The sequence below is a fragment of the Lepidochelys kempii genome, chromosome 6 (genome assembly GCF_965140265.1).
Source record: "Lepidochelys kempii isolate rLepKem1 chromosome 6, rLepKem1.hap2, whole genome shotgun sequence".
In the NCBI taxonomy this organism is placed as follows: domain Eukaryota; kingdom Metazoa; phylum Chordata; order Testudines; family Cheloniidae; genus Lepidochelys; species Lepidochelys kempii.
In genome coordinates this window covers 27,277,473-27,283,472 of record NC_133261.1, presented here as the reverse complement: position 1 = coordinate 27,283,472, position 6,000 = coordinate 27,277,473, and the positions used below count along the sequence as shown (strand labels likewise).

Sequence of the window (6,000 nt, the reverse complement as noted above, 5' to 3'; positions counted from 1 at the left end):
GGAGCTTCACCAGTTTATTCCAGCTGGGATTTCTTTCAAGTTTTCACAGACTTGGAACAACCTTTCCCCACAGAAACCACCTTGTGGCTGACGTACTTTGAGAGAATCCCTTATGGAGTGAGGTTATGGTCAGTCAAAGGTCTCTAAGCATGACTATTCTGTGTTCCATATCAGACTACTCCCCTTCAGTGATTTCTGTCCAATATCAAAGTTGCTCAGTGTTTATAGGTTGAACCAAGGTTTTTGTAGCCAGAAGCATTGCAAGTTTCACCTGGTATCTGAAAGATAAGATAGGTTCCTTCCAGCCATGTATGTAACTCAGAAGCCTGAATGTATTTCCAAATGTTTCCAAACTATATGAAACTTTTTGAGTCAGCAAACTTGGACAGAACTTTGCAAATGATTGACTTTAGGTTTAGTTTACATTCTGAGCAAAGGCACAGGGTGGTTCTTATTTTATTCATTCTCTTTTAATCACCCCTTCTGCTCTGCAGTCATCCCCCACAGTGAAGGTGCCAAGATCAGGACTTAGCTAGTAGCTTTATTGATGGGGAAAGCAGACTGGCACACAGCTCCCCCTTCTAGCATTGCATTGGCTCTGGAGTGGTGACTTGAGTGAAAACCTGTTTTTGCAGTATTTGGAGCAGTTTTCATGTTACTCAAAAGGCACAGAGGGAGCAGATGCGGAGAGTGTGTAGTCAATTCTCTGATCACAAATATGAAACTTTCTCCAAAGATGCCGACTTGACTTTGTGAAGGAAGGCAGAACTGACCAGCTGCAACCCTCCTGCTCACCCACCATTGAACTCAGCTGACAGATGGCTTGGCATTTTTTAGGTCAGTGAATCAGCCTTTCCTACCCTCACCGCTTTCCTAATATGTAACAAATATCAGCTAAACACCATGCCGAAGCATACCATAGAGTCCTTTTTTAATCCTAATACACTTGAGTTGTTTGAACATACTATTGCAAAACAATCCTAGTTCTTAGACATATGTGTGCTACTGTGTAGCTCCCGGCCCTAGCACCTTGGCAGGTGATCTGGTCAACTTACGTGAGCAAGATTTCATCAGTAATTTTATGGGAGACCTCAAAGGAAAATCCAGTTGCTGCAGGAAGCATTGCTGGTAGCACTCTTGCCTTTGGGACAATGGTGAACTAAACAGTACAGCTAATGGTAAGAAACCCCAGATCAGAACAAACCATAACAGCGAACACCCGGCTCTTGACAAAGGATCAGATTCCCCAGTGCAGCCACTTTGCACCATTCTGTTGGTATCTTCTGGCCCTACAGCCCAGGAAGGATTGCTCCAGGCAGGGGGTGACCCCACCCTCCTGTGACTTAGGGCAGCTGTACACTACCGGTTAAGTCAATCTAACTTACGTCGCTCAGGGGTATGAAAAAGCCTTCGCCCTGCCTTGAGTACTGCAAGTTCCGCGCTGTCCACACTGGTGCTATATCGGCGGGAGACGCTCTCCCTTCGACATACCTTCCGCTTCTTGCCACGGTGGAGTAATTATGCTGATGGGAGATTGCTCTCCTGTCGGTATAGTGCGTCTTCACCAGACATGCTGCATCAGTGCCGCTGCGCCGATGTAGCGCTGTGGTGTAGACTTGCCCTTAGAATTGATGTCACCACTTCTCTTCTGTGCTGGGAGCATAGCAGAGGAAAGGGGGCTGACTTCAGTGGCAACTGTTCTTAGAACCACTGAACATCAGGTGCAAAACTTCCCGTTGCCCTGGACTGATTTTCATCCAGCTAAATGACTGTGATTTGGAGAGAGAACCCAGATGGGAAAAGGAAACCTTTCCGTGGCAGGTTGATTTTGAAAAACGGCAGCTGTTTGAAGCAGCTGAAGAGGGAGACATTGGGAATGTTAACAGTTGTGCTGCTGGAGAGGGAGAGGTAGGCAGAATGCAGGTGAGGCTGCCATAGGAACACTTCCTCAGATGGATGACACTGTCACCGATGTGGTATCTATATCAAGTGTGTACACTGCTGCAATATCCTTTGAGATGCAACATGGACGTAAGATAATATTGTTGATAATGATGAGAAGTAATTTACCACAGTAATCTGCAAAATCACATTCACTGCTGGTGTTTACCACTGAACTTCCTAAAAACGTTGGTGCTGACTTGAAAATCTAGACTTTGTCATTGATTATTGGCTGGCTGTTTATTTGTTTTTCTTCTTGTATCCTATCCTAGTGCTAAATCCTGCAGTCAGGGCTGGGTTTACAAGTAGGTGGCATAAACCTAGGGTGCTGAAGTTTTAGGGCCTTCCCACTGGCCCCATGCCAGCTGGGATTAGCGGCAGCCAGGGTTGGAAGCCACGGCTCCAACATGGTTCTAGGCCAGCTTTAAGAGTAACCCATTATTACTGCTCCACACTGTGCTTCTGGTGTCGGACCGTCTAGCAACCAGCCCTGCCCGAGTCCTTCATCTGTGACTTTAATAGGAACTTTGCTCAAGCAGGGGCTGCCGCAGACCATGGCCTGAGATTTCACTTCTGTTGGTGCAAACAGAGTAAATGAATAACAGGAAGCGGAATTGAATCAAAGTGAGTGAATGTAGAGATAGGGCTTGAACCAATGATGTGCTGAGCAGCCTCCTCTCCCATGGGAGCCATTCGACTTGCGGGTGTGTAACAGCCTGCTGAATTGGGCACCTGCAGAATGCTCAAAGGCTTTGGGGTAGGGAGAGGCATGTTTATATAGTTATACACTGCTGTTTATACAGTTCCTGAAATGGCTGGCCTATCTTTGTCTGCCAGACTTTGGACTGTGTGTTTTGGGCTAAGAGTTCTGTGTTTTCCTTGTGGGTTAAAATTAGAAAGAGGATAAAAAGAAAACAGCTCTCAAACACAGATTAGCCAGAATGAAACCGTCAAGCTGCTATGCTGGGGAGCATTGGGGAGGGGGAAGCTTTGCATCATCGGTAGCAACAACAAGCCATTGGTCTTCTGGCACTTGTATCCACTCCAGTGTTATTTACTCTGGAAAGACCTATCCGTTTCTTCTATCCCTAACTGAACACAATAATGAACAAATAACAATAGCATAATGCAAATGATTATTACAGGCCCCTGCTAAGTTTGTGCTAGGCACTCTACAGACTCATAGTGAAAGAGCGTCCCTGCCCAGAAAGCTTACATTCTATCTTTGGTAGAATATGAGTGACTAAACAGAGGAGCAGTGAAATCAAAGGGTTAGAATAAGACAGTATAACCTGTGCCTACATCATCCCAGCTCCTTAAACTACGAGAAGATTCTCAGCCTCAAAAATGTGCCAGTTTTGACAGTCCCAGCACTGGGATGAGGAGAAGAGGAAAGATTTGATGTCACTGTGGGTTTCCGGGACCCACAAAGAGCAAACCTGCTGTCCAGCTAGGCCTTTTAGTGTTGGGAGGAGCCAGCCACAAGGAGCCCAGTCAGATACTCAGTGGACTAGTGCAGCAATTCTCAACCAGAGGCCTGGGGCCCACAGGGGGGCCACGAGCAGGTTTCAGGGGGTCCCACAAGCAGGACCAGCATTAGACTCACTGGGGCCCAGGACCGAAAGCCGAAGCCCTGCTGTGCAGGGTTGAAGCCCAAGACCCTGAGCCCTGCCACCCAGGGCTGAAGCCAAAGCCTAAGCAATTTAGCTTCGCAAGGCCCCCTGTAGAATGGGCCCCCGGGCAAATGCCAGACTTGCTGTCCCTTAACCCGGGACCCATCAAATGGGAACAATAGATCTTTCTCACAAAATGCATTAAAGGTACTTAAATACTATAGTTTATGAGGAAAGGGCAGTTAGCTATTTATTTTTCTCTCAAGATATATCTCTTTGTCACTTTTTCTTAATCTCCCTCTTTTCTCAGTTTTTCATTCTTTCTTTCCGCTAGCTTACCCCCTTTCCTCTTTCTTATTCCATCTTCCTTGTGCACCTGTCACAGGCTCGCAATCTTAACAAATCAACTCTTTCTCTGACCACCTAACTGAAGTGAATTTGATTCTCAGGATATTATGGTGCTGGTGTCACCCCAGGGCCAAGAGAGATAAGCAAAAACAAATACGGTGGTAGCTTCCCGCTTAGACCTCAGTGCTGACTGCAGCACCCCTCCATCTCCAGCTCTGGGCCTCCTTACGGGGCTCTGCCGGTACAGACCTCTACATACTATTCCAGGTCGATCCATCTCTTGAGCAGAGTAACTACTCATTGTACCAGAAAGTGTCACGTTTTGTTAGTCCTTTCTAAAATAGATATTTTCCTGTCTGAATGGAATAGCATTTTCATTAATAAAGCACTGGTTATATGCAAGGCAACCCATTGGTTTCTCCAGTCAACACACAAGTGCCCCAGGCATTTGGGGCATGGCCTTGGGGGCTTGACCTCTGAGCCAGTATCACTGTTTAAGCAAATGAGACGGCCTCCTCCCGGCTGTTACAGGGAGATAGGCCTTTTGTGAGACCTTGGCTTGACTGTCCTTCCGGTGATCTTGGAACCAGATTTTTTTCCCTGCAGCTGAACAAATCAACACCAGGGTGAGGATGTGGGAAGAGAAAGGAAAGTGGACATAGGAGCAGACTATGCTGCAAAACATTCACTTTCACCACGGTAGCAGAAGACTCGCAAGCGTCATAGGTGAGTGAATTGGGGTAATTAAAGTAGGCTGCTGTTGGCAGGGGAAGCTGTGCTGTCCCCCCCAGTTAATAGCAGTAGTAAATAATAAGAGTTTGCACTCCCTGCCCCTTTCGTTTGATCTGGGGACCTCCAAGGGCTTAACAAAGGTGGGAAAGTGTAATTGTCCCCATGGAATATTGATCATAGTGCTGTCAGAGGACATTCTCCGGATTAGACATTCTCTGTGTGCTTGAGGCTGTTCCTGAGAGCTCAGTTAATATAGCAGCCGACTGAAAGGAAAAATTTTCTCCGTGGGGAAGCTGGTGCTTGTGCTGCTGGTGAGAAGTGGGAGGTAGGGTTCCTGCTGTTGGTGTTGCAAGTGAGCACAGGTGAGATCAGAGATGTGGGACTCACAATATGCAGGTGCGTAGGCGGGGCTCCTGCTGCGGGTTGGGGGGGGAAGTGGGACTTATCATGCTGGAGGAGGAGGCAGGTCTCGCATCATGGGTGAGGTAGGTCTCGTGTTGCGGCAAAAGGCAGGGCTCATGCTGCAGGTGCGGTGCGGGAAGTTGGGCTTGTCATGGGCCTGATCCAAAGTCATTGAAGTCAGTGGAAAGGCTTCCCAGTGCCAGCAAAGGTGGGGAAGCATGATTATCTATGTTTGCCATGCAGATGCCATGCAAGTAACTCCTGAGGTTCAGCAGCACCTGGCTGGAACCCCATTCACAACGCTGAATATAATCACGGCGCTTTCTGTGTTCTCTTTACAGACTGCAAACGTATAGAACATGACCATATAGATGACCTTCCAGGCATGCTGTAAAGCCTCCCTTTTTCCCCACAGGCATCTGGAGAAGACAGGGGTTTGCAGACAGAAGAAGAGGGTTGTATGTTGGAGATGGATACAGGCGCAGTCTTGCAGTTTTCCTGGGGGAATAGAGGGTTATTGGCTAACTGAAGAATTGTGTGATTGGATTTTGGAAGGACTGAATTAGGATAGTGAAAATGTAAAAGATTGTAGTTGTGTGTGTTAATCAATATAAGATGCCCAGAGCTTAGGCTAGGTTCTGGATTCATTGAACTGATTAAGTATTATAGCTGGTGTTGGTCGCTCCCACTATAGTTAAACAGTTTTCACTGTAACCCTTTGAATTCACAGAGTCCTTTCCTAGATTCACCTTTGAGGCTGAAATTTTCCAGACTTGGTCTCTGCCAGAAGGTGAACTTTTATTCTAATTTGAAGCTGTATGAGCTTTTCTTCAAGGCACCTTGTGCACTCGGGAACCCCTTTAAACGGGTGATCTTAGAGGCCAGGGAGAATTCCAGTGGGACAGCCCTGCCAGGGCATGGAAGCAGAGCCGCAAAGGGGATAGGTCCATGCAGGGGCATGGAG

The 6,000-nt window shown here is 47.1% G+C and overlaps 1 long non-coding RNA gene across 3 annotated transcripts in view; it reads left to right on the top strand.

The window, feature by feature from the left end:
• The first annotated feature begins 554 nt into the window (after positions 1 to 554).
• The window catches only part of LOC140912598 (uncharacterized), a 40,780-nt gene continuing 35,334 nt past the window's right edge, over positions 555 to 6,000 (top strand). For 2 of the 3 annotated variants that reach the window (XR_012159325.1, XR_012159323.1), the window contains exons 1-2: positions 2,611 to 2,698; positions 4,509 to 4,628. This is a non-coding gene — a long non-coding RNA (uncharacterized lncRNA). Of the gene's footprint in view, positions 838 to 2,610; positions 2,699 to 4,508; positions 4,629 to 6,000 lie in introns of those variants that run through there. The other variant, XR_012159324.1, reaches the window with a different exon arrangement.